We start from the raw sequence: 27,944 nt of genomic DNA on the forward strand, positions 1-27,944 counted from the left end.
GTGAATTTATAAAAAGAGTTGCATACTGTCTAGAGGAAAATTTCCCTAAACATTGGTTATTTTTTTTTATAAATGCTAAATAAAGAAACAATGAAGCCTTGTTTGGTGGCAGTTTGATTGAATGTTGTGAATGAACTGGAAGATGAATGAATGAAATGATTCTAGGTGGAAGAAAAATGAATCATGGGAAAGAACTAATTTTGTGGAGTATCAGAGCTGGAGATACTAATTCCCTGACTTTCAGCCCCTCTTTCATTTTTCGTACTAAGACAGCCCCATTGTCAAAGTGTCTTGGTCCAATGAGAAGAGATTGTTTTGAGAGAGATTTAGAACTGGAACAGAGGCACTCCATTCTTCAAATCATTCCTTTGATTCAAGATTTGATTTTAGAAAGATGGGACATTTTGAGGTCTAGTGAGAATTATTGTGAATGTACTACAGACAACCTAGAAATCATCCAAAAGAATGAATGGAGAAAGTACACTTTTCCCAACTAAGTAGAAGTAATTGTGTCAAGTGAGTTACGATGTATGTTGAATTTGAAATCAGAAGATGTGGATACTTCTTACTTGTATGACCTTGGATGCTCAGAAGCTCAATTTTATAGATCACAGGATCATAGACTTAGAGCTTTAAGGGAACTCAGAATGAATTCTGTTTTGGCCACCTTGAGTCTGGCATACCTCTGAGATATCCAATCTGATTATGTCCAAAAGACAGTTGGTGATGTGAGCCTGGAGCTCAATAGAAAGACTGGGGCTGGGTATACAGATCTGGACATTATTTATACAAATATGAAAGTTGAGACCAGAGAGTTAATGAGATCACTAATTGAGAGTTTTGAGGGACATCCATAGTCACTGGGTATGGCATGGATTAAAATCCACAAAAAGAGATGAAAAAGGAGCAGTCAGATATGTAGGAGGAGAATCAGAAATGATCAGTGTCACAAAAATCTAGAAAGGAGGGAGTATCCATGAGGAGGTGATCAATAGTGTCAAATGTTACATAGAATTCAAGAAGGAAGAGGACTAAGAAATTGCTATTAGATTTAGCACCCAAGAAGTCAATGGTAACTTTAAAGAAGACAGTTTCAGTTGACTGATGAGCTGAGAATCCAGATCCAGATCCTAGAAGAGAAGAAGCAGAGACACCTTATGAAGATGACTTTCTTCAGCTGAGAAGGGAAAAGAGATATAAAATGATAGATAGATAATGTAGATATTCAAATCAAATAAGAGATTTTATTTAGGATGGGGGAGACATGGACATGTTTGTGGGGGGCAGGGATGGAGCAGGTTAGATAGGTCATCATTCCTATTCTATTGTCTGAAAATTAGTGCGCCCCAGAGGTTGTAAAAGGTTCCCTCTTCTTTTGCTATACTCCTTCATGAATCTCATCAATTTCCATAGTTTCAGTTATGATCTCTATTCAGATGACTCCTAAATCTATACATCTAGCCCAAATCCCTCTTCTAAAGTTAACTGTCTATTGTACGTTGCCTCCTGGGTGTACTGTCGATAACTCAAACTCAATGTATTGCAAGGGGAATTCATTAAATACATCTTCAAATCTGCAAAGCTGCTGCTTGAGAGGCTGCCCTGCCTTGGAAGGAGCCTGGTAGGGCCAGGGTGGAGAGAAGCTCAGCTGGTATGCAGCCCCTTTGGGGGAGGAAGTGCACCATCTGGTAGCTGGCTAGTTTGACTAATTATTAATGCTAACTACTTTCTGTTCTGCTGAAGGAGAAAAAAAAATATCAAAATATAAACATAAAAAATTTTAAAGATATAATCTTTTAAATCATTATTCTAAATGTTTATTCCCTCTAAATTTCAGTTCCCTTTTGGAAAACCTTAACTAGTTTGATTTAATTATGGCTCTGATTCTGTGAAGTGGATATGAAATGAACTGAATGGAAATGAATCATCCTGCTTCCTAAATTTCCTTTGGTGTTAGCCATGTGTATACAGAAGTACAAACTCAAATTTCATAGAGACTTTGGATACAATTGCTATATCTTTAATAGAAAGATAAACATATTTGAGATTGACAGTTAACTGCCATTAGAGAAAGTCTATGAGAAATATGGACAGTTAAGTGCCAATGAAGATAGAGTCTGTGAGAGAATGACAGTTAACTGCCATTGGAGAATGTCTGTGAGTGACTTGGATGAAAAATGTCATCTTTGAAAGGGCTTGAAGAGACACTTTGAGAAAAGTGAGTTTAATTGTCATTCTGATAGGGAATTGAGTGAATTTAACTGTCTTTCCTGGTTCAAATTGAATTAACTATTATTCTGAGGAGAAAACATTTTGATGAGAATTCCTAAGGGAACTTGGGACTTTAATTGGTATCTTGAGGTGAATTCAACAAACTGCTATATTCCAAAGGGAGATGAGCAGTTAACTGACATTGCTGAGGAGGACTGTCATTCTGAAAGGAACTGAGTTAAGACATTCTGAAGAAAACTAGTCTCTTTTCAGTATTTTGGAGGACTCAGCAGGTACAACTGTCGTGACATAAAGCTAATCAACAAGTTCTTTGCCCTACTTTTCCGACACACAGAATTCAGCCTGGCTTTGATCTTTAAATATCTAGTTATGTTTTTTGTATTCTTTGATACTATGAAGAAATTACAAGGTTAGCAACATTGTATTATAAGGATTAGTAACATTGTATTATCAGTAACATAGTAACATTTCTTTAAGCCTATCATCTTGTAGTTTTAGAGTAAGAAAAGTTATGGGAAAAAATATATCTTCCCAGTTTTACAAGGGAGAGATAATGATTGAGAAAGATTTGAGTTAATTTCAGATCATACCCACAAGATTCCTCAAGAGCAAACTGGGTTTTTGTCCTAAGATGTAATGAATGTGTTATGAACCCTACCACCCAAAGGAATTGCTGCATGTGAGACCTTATTCATAGGATTGCTACACTACTACATGCAACAAATGTGTTGTGGATAGTCCTGAAGTAAGGAAGACCTGAGTTCAAATCCAGCCTCAGATACTTACTAAATGTGTGACCCTGGACAAGTCATTCAACTCTGTTTACCTCAGTTTCCTCATATGTAAAATGAGCTGGAAGAAGGAAATGGCAAACCACTCCAGCATCGTTGCCAAGAAAACCTGGAATAGGGTCACAAAGAATCAGACACAACTGAAAACAACTAAACAGAAACAAGATATGTCTCTTCCTTAAACTCCTAGTAAATATAGTTTTACCTATCCCCATGCATTCAATTATCATCTTGAGGCAGATGTATTTCATATTTATCTTTTTGACCCTAATCGTTTCTTTAAGTCCCATTTCCTCATCATTCACTGCTTGCTAGATGTTACCACAAGGATATTTTGCCATTACCTCATATTCCTTCCTAAAGTCCTAAATCCTATCCCTAAAACTATCTTGTATACAAACTTCCTTATTTCTGTTGATGAACAACATCCTACCAATCGTCCAGGCTCCTAACCTCAGAATCACTTTTGATACTTCTCTCACCCTCATTGCATGAGACTCTGTTCATTCCACCTCTAAATCATTTCCTGTCTCTCCCCAACACTGTGACCATTCAACTTCTGACTCTTATCAACTCTCATCTGGATTATTTTAATAGTTCCCTAATTGGTCTCTTTGAACTTAGTCTAGTCCCTCTACAATCTACCCTTCACATCAGTGCTGAAATATTTTTCCTGAAGCACCAACAACAAAAGGCAGTGGAAAGACCACTGGATTTGAAATCAGAAGATCTGAGTTCTAATATGCATCTACTGACAAGTCCTGCCAATTTTACCTTTGTAACATGTTTCATATATGCTCCCCCTTTTCTCTTCTGACACTGACACAGCCCCTCATCACCTCATCACCTGCACTAGTACAACATCCTACTGGTTGGTCTTCATGTTGTAAATCTTGCCTCACTCCATTCCATCCTCCATTCAGCTGTCAAAGTTATTTTTCTAAAGCTCAGGTCTGCCTATGTTACCTCCCTACTCAATAAAGTCCAATGGCTCCTGATCACCTCCAGGATTGAATATAAAATCCTTCTTCATTCAAAACTTTTTATAACCTCCCCTCTTCAACCTTTCCAGTCTTCTTACACATTACATTCCAATATGTATTCTGCAATTCAGCAACAGTGCCCTCTGTAGTTTGTCAAATAAGAAACTCTACCTCCCAGCTAGCATTTTCACTGGCCTTTTTCCCCATACCTGGAATGTTCTTTCTCATCTGTACTTTCTGCCTTCCTGTTCCTTAAAATCCTATCTCCTACAGGAAGCTATTCCTTCTCACCTTTAATTATAATGCCTTTCCTCTGTAGATTATTTTCAATTTATCCTATATATAACTTGCTTATATATGCTTGTTTTCATGCTACATTCCCCATTAGACTATGAGTTCCTTGTGAACAAGGACTATCTTCTGTATTTCTTTGTAGATAGAAGGAAAACCAGGGAAAAGAGCAGGGTAACAGGAACTAAAAGAGAAGAAGGAAGGAGGAGGGAGAGAGAGAAGGAAGGAGAACATGATCCAGAAGGAGAACATGATCAACAAGGTGAATGTTGCAGAGAGGTCAAGAATGAAAAGGTTGACAAAAGATTAATAGATTTGGCAACTAAGAGATCACTGGTAACTTTAGAGAAAAGAGAGCCAGTTAAATTATCACGTCAGAAATCAGAGTGCAAGAGGTTGAAATAGGAGTAAAAAAAGAGGAAGGGAAAAGCAATGAGTATAGGAAGATCAAATGAGGTCATTTGTAAAGGACTTGGCACAGTGCCTGGCACACAGTAGGAGTTTAATGAATGTTTGTACCCTTACCATTTCCCCTAGAAAGTATTTCCAAAGACTTTGGACAAGAATGAGGAGAGAGGTCACAAACTTCATGTTGCAGCAAAAGTAGGCATTTTTAAGGATGGGAAAAACTTGGGCATATTTGTTGACAGGAGATTGGAATATTTAGAAAATTAAAGAGTATGATGATGAGGGTAAAGGCAACAGGGTAGGAAAGGAAGAGATGGGATGAGAATTGATATAAAAGGATTGATCTTGGTGAGGAGAAGGCTATTTGTTAGAGTTTAGAGAAAAGGGGGAGATAGTGGCAGATGATATCAAGAACTTGTGAGTTGAGAAGAATGGGATAAGAGGAAGCTGATGGGTGACATCTATTTTCTCAGCGAAATATGGGGTGGGGTCCTCAGCTGAGGTGAGATTAGGTGGTATGGGAGGCGTGAAGAGAAAAGAAATGATTTGAAATCATCACTGCAGAATAGACTAAAGAATGAATTGGTAGGAAATAGACTGGCTTGCTTCAGTCAGGGCCATGTTGCAATTAGATCACATAAATTTGTAGAGTTCTCAGACTTCTTATATCATTATGGATTTAGAACTTGAAAAGGCTTTAGAGGTCATTGAATCCAAGTCCCTTGTTTTACAGATGAAGAAACTGATGCTCAGAAAACTTGCATGACTTGTCCAGAATCAAACATTATTTCTGAGGTAGATTTGAACACATCTCCTCATGGCTCCAATTCTGATACTCTATCTACTATGCCATGCTGCTCAGCACATGACTACAAGCAGAGAAGGAGAAGGGTGGGAATAATCCAGGACTGGGTTGGTAACAGGTGAGTGTGATAGGACAAAAAAGCAAGAAATTTAGAAGTAGAAGATTGTACGGAGCTCAACTGGCAAACTAAAGGGTTGAGAAAAGGAAGTCAGGAAGGTGATCAGCGCAGTGTTAATCTGGGAAAGGAATGAGAGGAGGAAGGATTGGAGGAAGAAGAGGTTTAGGAGGAGTAAAGCAAAGGGAGAGATAGAATAATAGATTGTGATAAAAAAAAAAGAAATTTGGCAGTTCTTGACTGCAGAAGTAAGTCCCTTGGGTTATGGCAAGGTCTAGAGTATGACCATTCCCATAAGTATCTGAGATGAAGTAAAAGAATAACTTGGAAAAACAGTACTGATCAAAGAAATTAGAGGCTAGGGCTTTTGAGGGAACCTCAACATGTATGTTGCCCTTCGTATAAGGACAGTAGGTGAAGTAGAGAGGAAACAAGTGCTTTTTTAAAAATTTTGTTTTGTTTTCGTTTTTTCACTATGCGCAGTTCAGGGTTATTTGCATCATTGCTCCCCTCCATCCATTGTGAGATGGCTAGCCTTTGCATGGCATATGCTGCAGAGCAATGAGGTATTAGCTCCCACTCTCCATTCATCATGGCCAGTCATCTCATCGACTTCTTTAAGCCCCAAAGGTTCTCCTAGGTTGCACACCTAGATGAAATGCAACACTTTCTGTGCCATCAATCCTCTCCCAGGGCAAGGATTCCCTCCATGACAAGTGGAACATTTGCCTAATGAGTTATGAACTAATTTGCTTTAAAAATGACAGCAAAAATGGCCTGAGCCCCTGTAAAATTCTGCCCATTGCTCTGGAATGCTGGGGGCTTGCCCAAGGCTATGAGGAGGTTATTCTACTCTGACACCATCCTAATCAGAGAGAGGCGGTTTGCCAAATGTGAGTTAACATCTAAGAAAGTCCCTTTTCTCAGTGACCTCATTTGCTAGAAGCAGGGGCCCAGCCCATCGTGCACCTTTCTCTAAGGAATGAAGGAAGCACTATGCAAAGTACACAGACTAAAAGGAACTGAAATGTTCATTTCAAGAAGCCTTTGTTTTTCAAAGTTAATGCTTAGTGCAGGAAACCACCTCCCTGGTCCTTGAAAATAATTACAAAAGTAAAAGGAGAATAATAAAGAGATCAGAAAAAAATTGTAGAAAAGGGGAGGATGAAGATAATAAAGAAAATCAGTCTGGGATAGAAGAATCAGTATTGTGATCAGCTTAATCGGGTAACTTTCAGCAAATATCTTGATTCATTTGGGCCTCTTTCCCCACCCACAAAATGGGAACAATGATAGATGTCTATGATCCTATAGAGATGCTGTAAGGAATATACGAGTTATAGTTGAATAGACTTTGGATCCTCTGTGTGTATTAGTATGTATTTGTATGTGTGTATGTGTGTACATATAGATACATAGAGAGATGGAGATACACATACACACACACACACAAGATTAGGACACTAAACTCTTTAAAGAGTTCAATGCAACTATCAGATTTTCTTACCACTTCCTTTAACTAATCCTACCTGATTCTTGTCTTTTAACCACTATACAATCTTATCTATCCTTGAAATAAAGCTATATATTCTGCAATGGCATTCAGTAAAAACCTGATAGATGATGAACAGATCATGACATGGATCTCCTTTTGAATGGTGTCATCTCTTACTTATATGTTATAACAGGAATGAGCAACCACTTCAGCTCTGAAGGCTACCAGCATAACTCATCATAGTTCGCAGGGACATGAGACATAATCATGGGAGGAGGAAAAATAGGAGCAGGAACGAAGAGAAGAAGCACCTCTCTTTGTCTACTGAGGCAGCTAAATGACTCAGTGGATAGAGCACTGGGTCTGGAATCAGGAAGACTGGAGTTTGAATACAACCTCAGATACCTACTAGCTGTGCATGACCCTGGGCTGTGTGTGACCCTGGAGAGGTCACTTCACCTCTGTCTGCCTCAGTTTCCACAACTATAAAATGGGGATAATAATACTACCTACTTCCCAAGGTTGTTGTGAGAATGAAGGAAGACAATGCTTATAAAACTCTTGATACAGTACCTGGCACATAGTAAGTGCTTAATAAATAAATGCTTATTTTCTTCCTTCATAATGGAAAGATATATATGTAGAGTTAGAGCACCTGGATTCAAATTCCAGATTAACTGCTCACTACTTTTATAACTTTGGACAAGTCACTTTACTACATCTCTGAGCTTCATTTATTAATTATAAATGTGGGGAGAGCAGGTCCAGATAGATAGTGATCAATAAGTATTTATTAAATACCAAATACATGCCAGACACTGTGCTAAGCCCTGCTGAGACATATCTATCTATCTATCTATCTATCTATCTATCTATCTATCTATCTATCTATCTACCTAGATAGATAGATATATGTATAGATATACATATAAATATAGATGAGACAGTACTTGGCCTTTAAGGAACTTACAATCTAAACAGGCTGACAGGAAAGGTCTATTGCACTGGGCACAGAGTGGAGCACAGCCCAACCTTGACCCACTCGTGCAGCAGGGAAAGGACTGGAGCAGACTTCAGGGTGCCAGCAGTAGCAGTTTTGGTTCCCAGATCCCTCAACCCTCAAATGCCAGAGACAGATTCAAAGGTCAGTGACAAAGCTCTTAAACCTGAGTGAGAAGGAAGCAGGGTCCTCCTGCCCAACCTGGTCCCAGGCAGCCCCAGGAAGCCCCAGATGGTGGTAGCATCCATTTTTGGAGCCCTCTGCCTTAAGACCCTAGGGGAATCAAGCACCTGATCTGGATCTCAGCACTGAGTGGCGACCCTGGGGTGAGGAGGAGCGCTGGCCTGGGGAAGCTGAAGGAGGCTCTGGAGAGGGAATTCTTTTCTCAGACCTTGGGCAGAAAAACTTACAGTACCTCCCAGACCAGAGTGCAGGTCAGGAGAGGAGTAAACTCCTCTCCCTTGATTGTGCCACCTTAGAGGAAATGAGAACTTGCAGGTCCCCAGAGTATACCCTCCTCTTGACAAAGGACTCAAAAGTCAAGTAACTGGCTGGGAAAATGCTCAAAAAAGGGAAAAAAAATAAAGACTATAGAAGGTTACTTTCTTAGTGAACAGGTATTTTCTTCCATCCTTTTGAACAAGGAAGAACAATGCATACCCTCAGAGGAAGACATCAAAGTAAAGGCTTCTGCATCCAAAACCTCCAAAATAAATATGCAATGATCTCAGGTCATAGAAGAGCTCAAAAAGGATTTTGAAAATCAAGTAAGAGAGGAGGAGGAAAAATTGAGGAGAGAAATGAGAGTGATGGAAGAAAAGCAAGTCAACAAGCTTGTTAAAGGAGACCCAAAAACATGCTGAAGAAAATAACACCTTTAAAAATAGACTAACTCAAATAGCAACAGAGGCCCAAAAAGCCAATGAGGAGAAGAATGTTTTGAAAAGCAGAATTAGCCAAGTGGAAAAGGAAGGAAAAGGAAGTTCAAATTTTCCCTGAAGAAAATCATTCTATGAAAATTAGAATGGAAGAGATAGAAACTAATGACTTTATCAGAAACAAAGAAATTACAAAACAAAACCAAAAGAATGAAAAAATTGAAGACAATGAGAAATATCTCATTGTAAAAACAAATGACCTGGAAAATAGATCCAGGAGAGACAATTTTAAAATTATGGGACTACCTGAAAGTCATGTTCAAAAAAAGAGCCTAGACATCATCTTTCATGAAATTATCATGGAAAACTGCCCTGATATTCTAGGACCAGAAAGTAAAATAAATATTGAAAGAATCCACCAATTACCTCCTGAAAGAGGTCCAAAAAAACTCCTAGGAATATTGTAGCCAAATTCTAGAGTTCCCAGGTCAAGGAGAAAATTTTGCAAGCAGCCAGAAAGAAACAATTTGAGTATTGTGGAAATACAATCAAGATAACACAAGATCTAGCAGCTTCTACATTAAGGGATCAAAGGGCTTGGAATATGATATTCCAGAAGTCAAAGGACCTGGGATTAATACCAAGAGTCACCTACCCAGCAAAACTGAATATAATACTTCAGGGGGGAAAGTGGTCATTCAATGAAATAGAGGACTTTTAACTGGGAAGTAAGAAATACAGATAATGGGGTATAGAAATCTATCTTACCCTAGAAGAAAAGAGAGAAGATGGGTATAAGGGAAGAAAAGGGTGTGATAGAAAAGAGGGCAGACTGGGAGAAAGGGCAATCAGAATGCATGGTGTTTTGGGGTGGGGGAGAGGAGAAATGAGGAGAAAATTTGGAACTCAAAATCTCGTGGAAATGAAAGTTGAAAACTAAAAATAAATAAACTAATGTTTTTAAAAGAGGAAGCCAAAAGGGTTGGAAAGGAGGCAAGGTAACCCTTTGCAGGAACCATGGTGGAGAAGGTAGAAATGCCTCAAGGTAGTGCAGTCAATTGGGAAATGAGATAATCTCTAAGATCTCTTCTAAATCCTAGGATACTACAAGGGAGGCTGGGAAAGAAAGAAGGGAGGAAAAAGGCAATGTAAAGAGGAGTTTACAAAGCTATAAACTCTAAGGGACATTGAGATTCATCTTGAAGGCAGAAAGTCTTTATCCATCTTTATTCCCCCAATTTGCTTTGCACAAAGAAGTTGCCAAAGAAATCATTCTGAATCAATAAAAAAAATAATGTTAGAGAAAAAGAAGAGAACATGAAGTGGTATACATTTGAAATATGGGTGGGCTGGCATGGAAGGGTCAGGAGAAGATTCTTTTTAAATTTCAATTTATTGTGATCCTACCTTCTATTCACATTAAAGCCAATGGTACAAGCTCTCTAACAATTGCCCTAGCTATCCTACAGTTTCAACTATAACCCAAAGTGACAAATCTTTCATTGTATTTCTATTGTAAATATTCCTATGGATTTCTGTTTTTATCCTGTTAAATTGAGTTTTCCTTAAGTAGTTAGGCAACCCTCCATCAAGTGGCCTTATCTAATCTTTCCATGAATTACTCAGAATCATTAGTCCTCTGTTCCAACCAGGTTAACATGATCCATATTGCTCTCTCTATCCCACCCTCACACCTCACAAATTCCCTCTTCCATCCCAATATGACTTTGTTCTTTTGCTCTTCTGGAATTCTACCTATCCTGAACTCTTATCATTTAACGCCAGGCTATTCTTCAAGGTCCAGCTCTAATTCTGATTCTTCCACAAAGTTATCTCCTTACCTCCTCAGCTTACAATGACCTTTCCCCTCTTGCCTGTCACATGAAGAGTCTTCCTGCAGGATTTAGCAGCTGGTTTACTATGCCTTGCATCTTACTCTAATTACTTCATCTGTAGTAGTTGGGTTTTCTCTATAGGACTATAAACCCTTGAAGGCAGTGCTTGCCTTGTCATGGACATCCCTCCCCCCTTAACATGTCTTCCCTTCCCGTTAAATGATTAGCTTTGATTTGACTTAAGATTCTGGGCAGTGTATCTATGTACTTTGTAGATTCTCCATATCATCTAATTTAGAGCTTTAAACATAAGGTGAGCTTAATCTATGTGGAGAGACTCACTGCCCTTTCAATCAGAAAGCATGCTAACACTCTGGAGATGCACTTGAGGTATTATAGCTGGGGACAATGAGGAGAGTAATATTGTGCAGGACTACTCAGGCTTAATTCCCTAATGCAATTCTAGAGGGAATTGAATGTGTTTAAGAATTTACTGTGACTCTTGAGTAATTATGAACCTCATTTAGGAGACTCTTCAATATTCCAGGGCTTGATGCAATTGGCATCCTGGAACATCCCTCTACTGGGCCATCCCTCTTCATCAGTGGCTGAGTTCTTCCCAACATCTCCGTTTTGGAAAGTGACCTAGGCCTACACCTCTCTATCCTCTCCTGGCTCTGACTTTAATTCTCCATACTTACTATCCTGCCCCTAAATGGATCACTTCTTTCCCTCCCAACTCATATCCTGCTTTTTAGCTCCCTTTCCCACCTTAGAATATAATCTACTGGAAGTCAGGGACTATCTTTTTGCTCATATCTATATCCCTGATGCTTAGAATGGTACCTGGACCATAGTAAGCACTTAAATAAATGTCTGTTGCTGTGCTTTGGTACAAAGTCATCTATGAACAAGAACAACTGAGTAACTTCACCACTGATGTGGACTTTGAGCTAGACATCCTCCATGAGAGTGGTAAACCTATGACCAGCATATTTCTCTCTGTATTACACTTCACTTGATGTGAATAATTAGTTTACCAAAGGGAATTATCTCGATTTTTATATTTTTTTCAAGAAATCTTGTATAGTTTTAAAATGCACATAGGAGATATCTTATTAAGACAGCATTTTGCTCTACTGCATCAAATTCCTTTCTATAGCCAACAAGCAATGAACACAAGATTTTGTTTGTTCTACACTTTTCAGTCAATTGCATTATGGTCAAGATGTGTTCTACTATGAATTGTCATATTAGAAAATCTGCCTACTTCCTAAGAGGAATAACTCTGCAAGGATAGATAATTTCAATGCATTTATAGATTATTCTCAAGAAATTTTTATAAAGATGGAAAAGTAGGCATGTAAGTTGGTAGGTATCATTATTATTGCTCCTTTCTTGGTTACCTTTTGCGTATGATAAGATCCAAGGTCCAATTTTTTTCTACTTCTTTGATATCTTTCCCTCCTTCAGATACCTTAAGAATTTATCCCTCACAACCCCAAAATTGTGTTGCCTTCCTTATGGACCTCCACTGTATATGTTTGATCTAGGTCAGCTACCTTTCTCATCTTCATTTTCATCAGTGCCATTTTCATTTCCTCAAGAAGAATATCCATGATTATAGTAGAATCCAACTTAGAGTCTAGTTCCACTCATTTGACAGTGAAATGAATTTGTTTTAAAAATGGTTGCAAATATTTTCCATTTTTTCTCATTTGTTCTCTTTGTGCTTTTACCTTTAAATGCTCTCAGGATGACTTGGCTTATTTTGATTTTTCATCAAGTGTCCTTTAAATATACTTTTCCTTTTACTACTTATTGATGTTTTATGGAGAAATATGCTTATAATCCTTTATCATCCTTCTCCCTAAGATATTCCAAATGAGTTTACCCTTAACTAGTATTGCTCTTGGCCACTGTATCTCTATGTTTGGCAAGATGATCATGCATTTTCTGGCTCAGGCAGTTTTTAGGTCCTTTTGGTCCATAATGGTCTCCTCACTATGGGAGCGGATTTGCATCAGTTAAACTTCTATACAATACTGTTATAATCAGTGTCAATGACCTTCATCCATTCCCCATTTTGTTTTTGGCATCAAAAACGTGTTTAGATAGGTCAGTTTAGAGTTGACTTGTGCTTCATATCTTTTTCTTTGTTTTCTTTTTTCTTTTTTTTCTAGTTTTATGTTCATTTTTTTCCTCTAACTTGTCAGTAGTCTGACTATACATGTATGTATATACATCCATCCATACATATATACATACAGCCTGATTCAGGAATGACTCCTACTAAATCAACTGGTCATTTCCTACCTACTAAAACATAATAAAAATATTCCTCCATCTTATGCAGCCCCTTTTGATTTTGTAGTGAGTGTATGATGACAAGAAATACTTCAAAGGATGCTAATGGTTGCATAGTTTTGGACCAAGTATAAACTTTAACTTAGTAGTTTATGTGGTAAATGTGAAATGCCTGCCTAATGACCAACAGGGGGACACACTACTGAAGGAGGTAAATCATGTCAGTCTAGATATTCTTGTTGCAAGTGAAACAAGACAAAAGGAGGTGGATGCTTTATGACTGATGGGTTGTAGAAAATCTTAAAATACTATGTAAGCATGAGGAGTTGTTAATCACAATTTTATTTTTTGTCCTATTATCTGGTACTTAGATATCTATTCCCTCCTAATTATTTTCAGAATTATTTTCAGAATCAACAAGCATTTATTAAGCTCTTATATGTACCAAGCACTATGCTGAGCTCAGAGAATATAAACATAGGCCAAAAGAAAGATCATCTCTGTCCTCAAGGAGTTTAGATTCTAACATAGAAGACAACATATACAAAGAAACTGAAAGGGATCATGGAAGGAAGATGAAGGTACTTCATTCAAAGGCTTGATAGAGAAAATAGAGTTCAGGCTGGAGTGGAATGAAATACAGCTACCCTGGATGCTCTCCTCAAACAGAGATTCTAGAATCAGAGGGAGAGGGTTCAGGTGCAGAGAATACATCCAAGATGTGAATTCCAGGGTCAGAGTGAGCTTCTAGGATAAAGAAATTTCTGGGGCATAGTAAAAGTCCAGAGTTCAGCTCAGAGAGAAATGATTTAGTCATGTGAGCCTTGGAGAGTGAAGCAAAGTAATTGATGAAATTGACTTTTATCATTTTCCTTAAGGGAATAAGAAGCGTCATTTCACAGGATGAGATCATGTCTTAGCAGTGCTCATAATAAGGACTGACAAAAAATAATCGCAGTCCACATTTCCATAGCTGTTACAAAAGATAAACAGGTAAGAAAATTCTACGAAAAATTTGATAAGACGCTCCAAAATAAGTCTCACATACCTAGATACATGGTGACATAAATACAAAGATGGACATGGTCAAGGATAACAAAAAGACATCAAATTATTATTCAGAAACAAAAGGAAGCTAGGGGATGTAAAACCAAGTGTTATCAGTAATATATTTTAAATAAAATTTTATTCAAAAGTAGGGAATGAAACCAAAGGCTTGTAGAAGACTCACAGTAGACTCATACCTCCAAATCATGAATGCTATATTCTAGGGGAAAAAATGGTAGACACTGGCTATGTTGAGCTCCAAATAACAGCATAAAAAAATTACATTGAACAACCACTCACATTTACATAGCGTTTTAATATTTTCAACCACTTAAGATTGGGGGTATAAATATCATTGTTCTGATTTTACTGATGAGGAAATTAAGTGATATGCCAATGACTCTTTATTAAGTACCAGAGAGAGGGTTCAAACCCTGCTCTCCTGACTCCAAATCCAGTGTTCTTTCTTTCTTTCCACTACAGTGTTAATGCCCTGAAATGACTAACTACCAAGAACCCACGAATTCAGGCATGCCTGAGAGAATAGAGAAGAGCTCAGGAGGTATTGTGAGGGACATAGCTGTTGCTGACCTAGTGACCTTGTGTCATCCCTGCCCAGCCCTTTCATGTATTCTGTGTGTAAGACCTCAATCAGCTGACGCAGCTAGCCTAATAAATGAAATTTTCCCCAGGGACATGACACCACACACACACACACACACACACACACACACACACACACACACACACGACACGCAGACACAAATATAAAAACACAGAGAAAAAGCCAGTGAGGTTCCCAGCCTTCCCTTGCTTCATCATTCTGCCATATTTCATCCTTACCTGATGCTTGCTCCTAAACATACATGGCTTTATAGACACAATACAAGGCCCATTTAGGGGACACCAACGAAGAGGCTTGGGCTGGGTCTGCCTGGAGAAGCCGCCTAAAGAACGCAAGACAGAAAAGTGCCAGCATTAAGGCTCTTGCTAGTAATCACTGCCTTCCTACTCTAATAGATCAGCTGCCTCCTTTGTTGGCACACATGTCTGGATTGCTGCAGCTCAGGCAGCATTTATATATTATGTACTACATGCCAAGTATTAGTCCGACCCTGGAGATAGAGAGGCAAAAACCCAACAGTCCTTGCCAGCATGCATTTCTTACATAGTCTAGCGGCAACACAATATCTGGCACATAGTAGGTGCTTAACAAATGCTTATCAACAGATTGTGCTATTGCAGAAATTCTTAACCTAGGCTCCATGAACTTTTTTTAACTATCGATAAGCATATTTCAATATATTTGGTTTCCTTTGTAACCTTAAATACTTAATGCTTTTAAAAATTATTCTGAGAAAGGGTTCACCAGACTTCCAAAGGGGTCCAAGATACACACAAAAAGATTGAGAATCCTTGCACTTGAGGGCTACAATATATATACATATAAATGCAAAGTTATTTTGAGAAGCATGAGAACACTAATAATTAAGGGGATCAGGCAAGACTTATGGAAGAATTAGCACCTAATCTAATCCTTGGAGGAAGAAGATTTTATGGGAGAGAAGTAAATAAGGAGATCATTCTAGGCATGGAAATCGCATCATGTGATCACTGGATCATGCTAGTAATGCTGGAATGGAACATTGAGGTTGTCTGCTCCAACCCCGTCATTTTACAAAGGAGGAAACTGAAAATCAGGGAATGAAGGTCACACCAATGCTGTGACAGGGTGAGAATGTGCACCCAGGTCCTCCCATTCCATATCCTATACTCTTTTGATTATACCATGGAAGGCTAAGTTCCAGTAACAGGTAGAGATTCAGGTTGGTTAGCACCTAAATGATGTGAAGGAAGTCTGGAAAGACAGGAGGAAACCATATTGTGCAGGCTTTAAAATTCCAGACTGAGGAATTTATTTTTTTTCTTGGAAACAATAGGGAGCCATTGAAGAGTTTAAAGCAGGAGAGTGATGGACCAAGGGTAGTCATTGTTTCAAAATATTTGTTTATTTGTGCTATGGGTGCCTACGGGTGTAGAGCTCTGGGCTTTCCAGCAGAAGGTATTTCCCAGACTTCTATGTGGTGTCTTGAGTAGAGAAAAATACTATAGCCAGGCCCTTCATACTCCAAATGCCCCTGGAACATGGGCTACTCATATTGCCCCATAAGGCAAAACCCTGATTCCTCTTCCAGCACCATAGATCAACCCTTTTAGAGAATTATTGCTGGAGAGTGGGGTGGGGGAAGAGTGGAGGTTGCCTCTACCATAATCACTACTTATTCCCTCCCTGTTCCCCATGGAGACCATCAGGGCCGTTGTTAGGGACAGGCAGGCTGGATCCCTGTCTCTGGACTTGATGTACCTTCTCCCAGTGACACATTCTGTCTTAGCAGCTTGGTAGGTTTCCAGAGCCCAAGCCATCTTCTGAATCAAGGTTCCCCCAGATGGTGCATACTGTGGAACACACTGTGATGGAGCCTTGGGAGGGCAGTTATTAATTCCTCCAAATCATTTGTCCCTCCAGGATAAATTTACCAGCAGCCCCTCAGTAAGATGGCTTATACCTATCAGGTACCCCTCTGATGAAGAAATCCTTATCCATAGCCAGCCTTAAAGCACTGGAGGGGATTGGGAAGGAGGAGGTTGCCTTCTCCCCATAGAGCCTTTCTCTCTCTCTCTCTCCCTCTCTCTCTCTCTCTGTCTGAGTTGGAAGGCTCTTGAAAGGCAACAGATTGCCAGCGCTGAAGGCTGGTGTCTTCTGTTTATCCACAGAACAAGGACATTGGCCAATGCAAGAGTCCCTGTACCATTCCTTCCATGTGCTCTTGGCTCTGAAGCCCACATTAAGCAGGCAGGGGCCCGAGTTTTCTGAGTCTCCAGCCCACTTCCTCATGCCACCCTCCCACAGCCCTGCTCTGTTTCAAAGGGAGAAGAAAATAGATTCCACTGGTAGGGGACTTATAATCCCTACCATTCCAATCCACTCTTGCAGTTTGTAGACTTAAAGGAGGCTTCACAGAAGAGTCATACAGAACAGAAATGTATAAAACAATAGGTTTTCATTATAGTGTGTTTTAACTCACACAAGGGAAAGTATAAGACGTAGTGCCAAAGCCATGTTTATTACCTTTAGAAATTACATAATTTTGTATTTACTTTGTTACATAAATAAACATTCTAAGCAGTTGACTTCCAAATATACACAAGCCATCATCTCTCTCCTGAACTGCAACCTCAAACAATGGCCCACTGGAAACCTCCCTGAAAGTTCCATCAGCATTTCAAACTCATTGTGCTCAGAATGCCCACCATACTCCTTTCCCTAACTTCCCAGTTTCCCTAAAAGGCACCACCATCCTTCCTGTCAGTCATGTTTGCAACCTTGGGATCATCTCAGACTCGTCACCTTCCTTACTCTGCACATCCCTTCAGCTGTCAAGTCTTGATTCTGCCTCCAGAAACAGCTCTTACCTGTCCCTGTCTGTCCATTTCTACAGTTACCACTCTAATGCAAGTCCTCATCACAAATGCTTCCTGTTGGTCCATCTGCCTCACATCTCTTCTCTTCATACTCCATCTACCATACAGTTGTCAAATTTATATTCCTAAAACACAGGTATGACTATCATCCCCCAGCTCATGTCTCAAGAAGTTCTAATGGCTCCCTATCTACACTTTTAGTATATGCCTATGTAAACCTCTAGAATAAAATGTCAACTCATTTGCTTAAATGCCTTCATAAAGTTACTGCAATATAATCTTCCCAGATTTATTTCCTATTAGTGCCCTTCTAAACTGTATGATGCAACCAAGATGGTCTATTTACTATTCCCCATAAATGACATTCCATGTCCTGCCTCCAGGTCTTTAAGATATGTCCCATGCCTACAATGTTCTCTTTGTTAACTTCCTTCTCCAAATTCTAGTTCAAGTGTTATCTCCCATGAGATCATTCCTCATTCTTTCCCCAATCACCAGCAATTGCTATCACCCCAATTACTTTGTATTCACTTTTTGTGTACATATACTATACTCACCCAGTAGCATACAAGAGCCTAAATGGCAAAGACTGTTGTCATTTGTTTGTCTTTGTGTTTTCAAGGGGTATGCTGTAAAGTGAACATTTGCTTAATTAACTTGAGAGGCAACAATAGAAAGACATAATAGAAGCGGTCTCTGAATTCCAGTGTAATAATGTTCATCTCACAGGAGAAAGAGGAAGGGGAGTTGCCTATGATCCTCCAGATTTGTACTTTAGACTGGACACATACCACCATCTTTCTGTCACTCCTTGTTTTTGATGTAGTAAGATAGCTGAGGACTTATCTCCTCCATAACAGGACAACTTGATGATACAGAAAAGGCCCATGAGTTTTAGAAGGTGGAATCTGATTGGTTTCCCATAGGTGACAATCAGGAAATTGATTAGGCCATAGAAATTTCTAGAATGGAGAATGCAGGCTTCTGGAAAAGGGCAAGAGAAAGAAGGCATGACTAGAGGCAGTATACTACAAATAATGGTCGTTCGTCTCAGGACTCCAAAGAAAGCACCCCTAGAGAAGTATTAAGAACCGTCAGGTCTAATTAATAGTCCCTGAAGCCAGTCAAACATCCAGATATGTCAGCACAGCCCCCTGCAAGCAGACTAATGCACAGGATGCTATAAAAATGGCATCTAACCCTGGTGATTTAGATAAGGGGTCAGATCAGTCTAGTACTGGCTCTGGCCAGAGATACAAAAGAAATGCTTTGGAAAAGAACATCACACTTGTTTTCCATGCAACAGTTGGCAAACATTAGAAATATGCCCTTGCGTTGCTTACATTACCAGAATACTAGGTAGCATTTCTAAGAGTTTACTCATGGCTTTTCATTAAACAAATGCCGCTTAATCTGACAGGTCTTTTAAAGATAACTCTGTTGTCCTTTAAGGGAGACCATCTCTGCAACAGTAATTTAGTTTTTGTCCATTTTACTCTTAGTAACTCTTCTGGGATGAGGTCTTTTGTTTTAAATTCAGAAGTCCTTGAGGGCACTCAGTAAATCAGTACTCTCTTATCATGTTTTATCATGTGTATATGCATGTGCATGCATGTATATATACATATTTAAGTGTGTATATGTGTATGTATATATCTATACACACATACACATATGTATGTATGTGTGTGTGTGTTTTGTTTGCCCATTAGATTATAAGAAGAAGACACAGCTTGGAGAGGTGGTTGATCTCAATGTCAAAGGCAATTAGAAAGTTGGTCTCAAAATCTGGTTTGGGTGCTACCTCTGACATATAATTGGCTGTATAACCACAATCAAGTCACTTAATCCCCAAATTCTCTCAAAATTTGTCTAAGACTACAAGTTGCAGAGAAAATGCTGCCTTACACTGGTGTGAGTTGGTCTTCACCTGGGCTTTCTCAATACCAATGATCCCACAGGTCTAGTCCCTACCCTTATTTGACTTTAAACCCACTGAGAGAGGGGCCATTTCTTGACTCAACTTGGAATCCTTCTTCCCCTCTATACCACCGCCAGTGCCAAATGTAGTACCCTGCACAAGGAGGTACTTAACGAATGTTGGATCCATTTGTGTTAATAGGAATAGACAGTCATACCAAATGAACAATAATTAGATAGCAGCTTCTCAGACTTAAGGCAAAAAAAAAATCTTGCTACCCACTCACCCCTAGTATGAGTTCCAAATCCCTGCTGACTCCCACAGATCTTTGCTGAATCTGAGAAAAATAGATGCCGTCAGCCTGTGGAACACAAAAGGTTGTGGGGAAAGGCCACCTCGACCAAACGAGCTGAGCAGACCTCATGGATGGCTCTTCAGATGTAAGAACAATGTGACATGGAGCCACAGTACTGTCACATCTGAACTCTGTGGATGACACACCGTCTCTTCTCCCGTTGTCCTCTCAGTTTCCTTCCGATGATGCTCTTCAAACAGCTCTCTCACGTTGAAGCATGCTGTGTGCCAGGTAGGAAGGGCATTTTTGGCTGGAGAATCCTGTGATTGAGGGCAGATGTCTCGAGTCTTTAAATCCACAACTAGCTAACTTCTATATCATTTGATGGGATGTCCAATAAGCCTCACAGTTGGTTCTGAAAATTCTTCTGAGGATTCTAAGTTACTATCATACTTCGTCCTAGCCTGTCTCTCCAATCTCATTTTATATCCCTCCCCTTCTCACACTCTGTGGTCCAGCCAGATTGGTCTGATGGTCATTTTTCACATTTAACACTCCATCTGCTATCTCTGTACTTTTGTCTTGGCTATCTCCTTTGCTTGCAACACACTCTGTCATGACCTAGGACTTTTATAATGCCTTGTGGCCTTGAGAGTTGTATTCAAGAACCACTCTCAATATGAATCAATCAATCAACAAGCAATGAGTACATAACATATTTCAGACACTGTGCTAGGTTCTGAGTATTCAAAGACAAAAAAAAACAAACAAAAAAACCAAACAGGTCCTTGCCCTCAAGAAGCTTGTAGTCTAGTCAGGAGAGACAATATACACATACAGGTAAATTTAAAATAGATGCAAGGTGATTTTGAGGGTAAGGTTGTTAATCAGGATAATAATGAGGGTAGTTAAACCCCTATTAAGTACTTACTATATGTCAGGCATTGTGATAAGTACTACAGATACAAAGAAAGACCAAAGAAAATTCCTGCCGTTGAAACAGCTGGAGACAACAGGAAAGCTTCATACATAATGGAACAATGAGCTGAACTTTGAAGGAAAATGGAAACTGAGAGCTAGAGATTAGGAAGAAGTACATGCCAAGGAATGCAATGCAACCAAAGACACAGAAGTAGAAATAGAATGTCATATATATAGGACAGAAAGGCTAATTTGACTGAATCACAGTGTGCATGAAGGGGAGTGAAACAAAATAAAGCTGGAAAGGTAAGTTGAGGCCAGATTGGAAGGACATTAAAAGTCAAACAAAGTAATATATATTTGATCCTGAGAGCAATAGGGAGCCACCAGAGATTACAGAATTAAAAGAGTAACACAGTCAGATCTGCTCTCCAGAAAAATCACTTTGGCAGCTCTGTGAATGATGGAAAGTAAGGGGAGAAGCTTGAGGTTGGGATACCAATGGAAAGAATATGACAATAGTCTAAGCAAGGGTTGATGAGGTTTTGAACTAGGGTGGCAATATGAGTAGAGAGAAACAGAGACATGCAGGACTTGTTGTCAAGGTTGGAAGGAAAAGATTTGGCAATGGAGTGGGATGAGTGAAAGTGGGTTGTCAAGGAAGACAGGGAGGCCATGAACCTGGGTGAGTGGAAAGATGTGGATACCCTTGACCAATATGGGGAAATTGTGAAGATGGAGTCGGTTTCAGGGAAAAGAGAACACACTCAGTTGTGGACATGTTGAGTTTGAGACATCTCCATATTATCCAATTTGAAATATTGGTTGAGCAATTGATGCCATGAGCCTGGAGCTCAAAAGAGAGTAGGGGCTAGAAATAGAGTCTCTCTCTCTCTCTCTCTCTCTCTCTCTCTCTCTCTCTCTCTTTGTCTTTCTCTCTCCATATATATATTATATGTATGTGTGCATGTATGTGTATGTATGTATATATACACATAGATACATAAATATATACATATACACATGTATACATGTATATATAATGTATAGATTATACATATATATACACACACACATGAGTATATAATGTCACTCTATGTTTAAGAGAATATAGAGTAAAGAGGGTCTAGAATGGAGCCCAAGTGAGGGACTATGCTATGGATAATGATCCAGTCAAGAAGACTGAAGGACAAGTAAAGGAGGTAGGACAAGTAAGATAGGTAGAAGAGGAAACTAGGAGTACAACAAAAGACTGAGGGAGATATCTAGGACGAGGGACTGATCAATAGTATCACATGTTGCAGAGAGATCAAGAAGACTGAGGACTGACATTTGGAAATTAGATCATTGGTCACATTGGGACAATCTCTGATCCCCTTAGTTTTTGATACTTTCCCATTCATTTCCAAAATATTTCATATATCTTTATAAGTATATATACCTATTCCAATACAATATAAACTCCTTGAAGACAGGAAGTACTTATTCTGGTTTTTGTATTCCCAGTGCCTAACACAGTACCTGTCACATTGTAGGTATTTAATAAATAATTGTTGATTGACTAATGGAGAAAAAAACACTAGATTTGCAGTCAAAAAACCCAAGTTCAAGCCCTTGATCCACCACTAAGCAATTTCAAAACCTTTGTCAAATCACTTTATTTCTAGGAGCCTTACTTTTCTCATCCATAAAATAGAAAAAATAATCCTTGTCCTGCTTCTATCACAAACTATTTGTAAGAAAGTGCTTTGTACACTGTACTGAAAAGCACTCTGGAAATGTGATCACTTGTAATAGCATTTAAACTTGGTTTTGGAAAAATTAGGAAGTCATGTTTGTGTTTCTTGGTGCCCTCTTTCTTCTCTTTAGTGTGCCCCTATTTCCCTTCAGGTCTCCACCTACTGGAAGTTCCAGGGTTCTCATGTTGTCTTGGGACATGCAAAGTTATCAGTGATTTAAGATGGTCCTTCCAGAGGTATAAAATGTTACACACACCTTTTGAGTTGGAGCTTCCCTTGTAGTAACCCTTCTTTTTTAAGATAAGAAAATTGAGACTTACAGACATTAATTGACCTAACCAAGTCTATATTGTGACAATGTCAGAGTAAGAGATAGAGTCCAGCTATCTTAGTGGTTTTCTTACTAGAAGGTAATGTTTATCCCCAAAGGGAGGAATCTCTTATGATATGATTTCAAGCTCTCTGGGATCTGTGTGGCAGAGATATTTTAGCTTAGGTAGGGTTTCTTAGTGTCCCTGAAATCAGACCACATAATAACATTTTTCTCCTGGACAAGGTCAGCCCCATTGATATCTTCCATTCACAAGGTATGAGAATCTCCGTGAAGATTACCCAGCATCACACTGCATTAGAGCTAGTGGGATTCTTAGGAATCATCAGGCACAAGTCTTTAATTTTACTGAAATTCAGAGAGGTTAAATGATTTTTTCCTAAGGTTACAAAGCTCGACAGTGGCAGAGATGGATCTCTAGCCCATGTCAATTGACTTCTAGTTCATTTTTTAAATGTTTTTAATTAACACAAATTTTTCTCTTTCTCCCACTTTTCCTCCCCCTTCAAAAAAAAAACCCTTGTAACCAATATGCAGAGTTACATAAAATAAATTCCAGCATTGGCCATATTCAAAAATGTACTTCTCTTCTTGAGTCCATTACTTTTCAGTCAGAAGGTCAATAGCAAGATTCATCATAGGTCCTCTGGAAACACACTTGGTTGTTGCATTCTAATCCAAATGCCCAGGGTTTATTCTACCATCCTCATGACATTCAGCAATACATTGGGCAGGAGGTACTTAGGCATACTATCATCTTCAATATCTCAGGGACAAAGACCCGTAACACCTCAAACCAGGAAAAGGTTTGTGTTTTTAAGAAAATGACAACAAAAACTCAACTAAGCTAAACAGTTGCATTCAGAGGTAGAAACTATATTTTCTCTGTGTCATCTACTACATAGATGACATCAAGTTTAAGGAAACAAAAAAAAAACTTCTTAAGATATTTTAGTCTTTCAGTTGCCAAAGTAAATAGTCTTCATGATTTGTAGACTCTCTATGGATTCCTTCCTTCCATGTGACTGGATTTTGTTTTTATTTAACTAGTTAGTATTTTAAAATCTTGTCTCAGTTTGTTATTTCAAAGCCACTATGGGTCAATTAACTTTGAAAGAATACATGAGGATGGTTTTTGAGGCTATATCATGTAAGATGAAAGGAGAGAGAAACTTTAATATTACTTTGGGGAAGTGACTCTCTTACATATGCACAGAATGTGAGCACTGAATGGTGCTATAACCACAATGTGGACATTCCTAAGTTCATTCTTGGTGCATGGCCTCACAACTAGCATTAAAACTTGTCAAAACCAGGTCTCTTAACTCCTGAGCCAGGTTTGCCTAGCCAGGCAAGCACTTCATTGGTCAAGGTGGAAAACTGTAGAGCTAAGCATTTAGTGCTAGAAGCACCTAGGATATTCCTGGCACATAGTAGGTATTTAATAAATACCTATTGATTGATTGATTAGAAGGGTCTTTCTAAATCTTCTAGTCCAAATACATCAAACATGCCGTCATCACAACATTCCCAAGTACTGCTGATAACATAATTGAGAAATATTTAATAAAATAAATGAAAATACAATAGAATATAGATTGTGTTGCTACTTGGTTTTCTAAGTCAATATGCAACCACAGGGGATCCAGTTTAATGGGCCCGTTTCTATTTGAGTTTAAAACCACTGATCTAGTCCAAACTTCTTATTTTACAGGTGGAAAAACTGAGCTCAATAAGGACAAAGTGACTAGTCCAAGATCACATGGCTATTAAATCTCACACAGTTGTTACTTTTGACTCCAAATCCATCAGTCTTTCTACTACATCATGGCAGCCTCTAAGTATTTCTGCAGACTGTCTACTTTTCCATGAGGTCACTGTCATTAGAATTTTGTCTGCAAGATGCCATAGTAGCAGGAAAGGTATAACTGTGGAGGCAGCATGATACAATGGAAGTTAAGAGAGTCAAAGAACTAGGACTCAAATCCCAACCCTGGTACTTGCTACCAGTATGACTTTGAGAAAGTCACTTAACCATTCTGGGCCTTGGTTTCCTCAGCTTTAAAAGGAGGGTGTTGGTCTATATGGCTTCTGAGTTTCCTTCCAGCTCTGTGCTTCTGGTCTTCTGACCCTAATTTAATAACTTCAATAGAGAGCAGTACCAAGATTGGGGGGTAGAACTAGGCTAGTATGAGCCCCATTGGCTACAGCAATAATTCCATTTCACTTGACCAGTTGGATCTATACAGAAATAAACATGTTGTACTGCACCACATTAACCTCAGGACAATGATGCTTCCATCCTGGAGTGGCTGCCATGTGTTAACCAGCCGACATACATTATATATTGCTTTCCTGCAATACAGGATAAGGGAAACACTTAAACAATCACTGTGGAGAGGAGTGTGTCTGAGTCCATAATCATCCTCCATGATGTTAATAAATCTCAAGCCTACCAACCAAAGTATATTTGCCCTGAGGGAGATGGATTGGGTAATTATATAGGAAGCCTTAAGATGGACAAGGGTCAGGAAGCTAATCTACTGTAAGTCTGTTTCCTCTGTGGAGGTAGCATTTGTACCCCTGTTAATAGTCACTTCCGCCAACTATTCTCCAAAATCTTTTTTTTTTTTATATGGATGAGTCCTTCCTCTGGATTCCCTTTGGAAGCTTACTTCGTGTATTCTATACTAGATTCTTAGAAATGGTGTTTAATTCGTGTGGCTGTGAAGCATCCATTAGCTTTAAGCAATCTCACTGGAAAATAGGACCCTGGGATCTCTTTTTTGCTGTTTTGCCACATAGTTATGACTCTGCTTTTTGCAGATATAGGCTGCCTCAGAGGGGAACATCTGTTGGGTGGTCTTTGGGTAGACTTGCAAACCAGTCATCAGTACCTGAATTTGGGCATAGCTCTGGCTTCTAATACTGAACCCTAGGCTGCCACCTCCCCATTTCTGAACCCTGACTTTTAGGGGCTGCTGCTCAGACATACCTTCCTCCTTCTTGTTCCTCTGCATCTTTCCCAAAGGTCTATTTAAAATTTCCCCTGAGTTCTCAATATATTTGTCATGTAATATTGTATATTATAATTATCTGTTTCATATCATGTAACTTACTAAACTGTAGTCTCCAACAGAACAGGGGCTTGTTTTTTCTAAACTTAGCATGTCCCTCAGCACAGGTGTTTGGAGAATGAATGTGTAAAATCACTTATTTTCTTATAGGAGCACCATGAGGGTTCCACAGTTCCCTAAAAATAGATTTTCTAAATGTCCAAGAAATTGGGTGAAGATTCTAGCTTACTTCTTTCTCACTGAGAACTGACAGTCAGATACAGGCCTGGGGGGAGACCCAGTCTGGACACAAGTGAAGTTGGTCCCTGAGGCCACTCCTGTTTGTCACATTTTTCCACCACTTTCCACCATTTTCCCATTTTCAGTATCTCCTGTCCCAGATGTCAAGATACCCTTTGAGTTTATGCTATCTAACTCTCTTATTAGAAAAAAAAGGTATAAATCGATCAGAAAACATTTTTCAACTTTTATAGTATTTTATTTTTCCAATTACATGTAAAGATAGTTTTAAACATTCACTTTTATAAGATTTTGAGTTCTAAAAATTTTTCTCCCTCTCTCCCTTCCCCCCTCCTCAAGAAGGCATGCAATCTGATATAGGCTATACATGTACAATCATATTAAACATATTTTCACATTAGTCACATTGAGAAAGAAGAATAAGAACAAAAGGGAAAAACCACAAGAAAGAAAAAAGAGAGAAAGCATCCTTCTATCTGCATCCAGACTCCATCGGTCTTTCTCTGAATGTGGATAGCATTTTCCATCCAGAGTCCCAGAAAACATTTTTTAAATGCCTATTAGGTGGTAGGTGCTAAGCATGTAAATACAAAAGTGACATGATCCTTTCCAAGGAGAAGCTTACATTCTAATGTAACTGCTAAAGTATCACTAACTTTCAGATGTCATGCCACTCAAGACTATGCAACAAATATCCTTAGCCCAAAGAGATGAATTTTGAACCATGTAGTTTCAGGAACCTTGGAATTGGGGATGAGAGGGACCTTCTGGTGCCCCTCCAATTACATCCTGTCAGTGACCACCTATTGCTCCTGCCCATTAGGGCAACCTGTTCAGGTGGGAATCCCTGGCTTTGCAGAGGAGTGAAAATACAAAGTGAAGCAGTGGAGAATCAGAGGAAAGAATGAGTAAGAGATCTGTCCCATACTTGGGACCAATACACTTGTCATTCAAACTAGAAATAGAACCCTTCAGAAGGTAGCTGGGCATTCATTCAATGACCTCTGAAATAGCTTGCACTTTTGAACTGTGTGAGTGTTATATGTTGGGAGGGGGAGGCTGGAGAGGGCATTGTTGGGGAATAGAGAAACAGTTGCCTATTGTCTCTGGGAACTTTTCCAAGTTTCAACCTGGCATCATAGGGATTTTCCCAGCCTGCTTCTTATGCTGGTCACCCCACCCTATTTAGATTTCTCAATCTGTCATCCTTTTCTCTCTGCCTCTATCTTCCCTTCCACTACAGGCTATCTTTACCTCCCTCACCAAAATTCATACATGCTTTGCTTATGGGGATGTCAAATGTCTTCATTTCCTAGGTGTTTTCTTTCCCTGTTCTTTTCTTGAGTGCATGCCTAGAAACCCTTGTCAGTCTTCCCAGAGAGAGATAGGTAGAAGCTTTGCTCATGAGCCTTGTTATCCTGCATTTTCTAACAAGTACTGAAATATATTAATACCCAGAATCAACTCTCATGGGTCTATATTTCTTCCTTCCAAAATCTGGGAGGGATATGCTAGCCCACACTGATCTCTCTTATCTCTGAATTCCCATAGCACTAACGGTCTGTCCCATAGAGTCTTATCTTATACATACCTGTTAACTTGGCTGTTTTCTGATTGCTTCTTGTGTTAGTTTTTTCTTCTGAGTATGCCCCTGGATGTCAGAGATCTTGCCTTATGTGTCTTTGATGATCTTATGGTGCTGAACTGGAGCTTAATATGTATTGATTGAGAAGTGGAAAGAAGAAAGAAA

General features: G+C 39.1%; 1 long non-coding RNA gene across 4 annotated transcripts; it reads left to right on the forward strand.

Moving 5' to 3' along the window:
- Positions 1-27,944, forward strand: LOC140529306 (uncharacterized). 4 transcript variants are annotated; one of them, XR_011975496.1, is made up of 4 exons: positions 1-2,537; positions 4,443-4,559; positions 5,439-20,177; positions 24,592-27,944. It is a non-coding gene; the product is annotated as an uncharacterized lncRNA (long non-coding RNA). The 4 variants fall into 4 exon arrangements; XR_011975495.1 differs by lacking the exon at positions 24,592-27,944 and having other exon boundaries at positions 7-2,537; positions 5,439-5,628; positions 7,314-23,189; XR_011975493.1 differs by lacking the exon at positions 24,592-27,944 and having other exon boundaries at positions 6-2,537; positions 5,439-23,189.

The sequence above is a fragment of the Notamacropus eugenii genome, chromosome 2 (genome assembly GCF_028372415.1).
Source record: "Notamacropus eugenii isolate mMacEug1 chromosome 2, mMacEug1.pri_v2, whole genome shotgun sequence".
NCBI classification, from domain to species: domain Eukaryota; kingdom Metazoa; phylum Chordata; class Mammalia; order Diprotodontia; family Macropodidae; genus Notamacropus; species Notamacropus eugenii.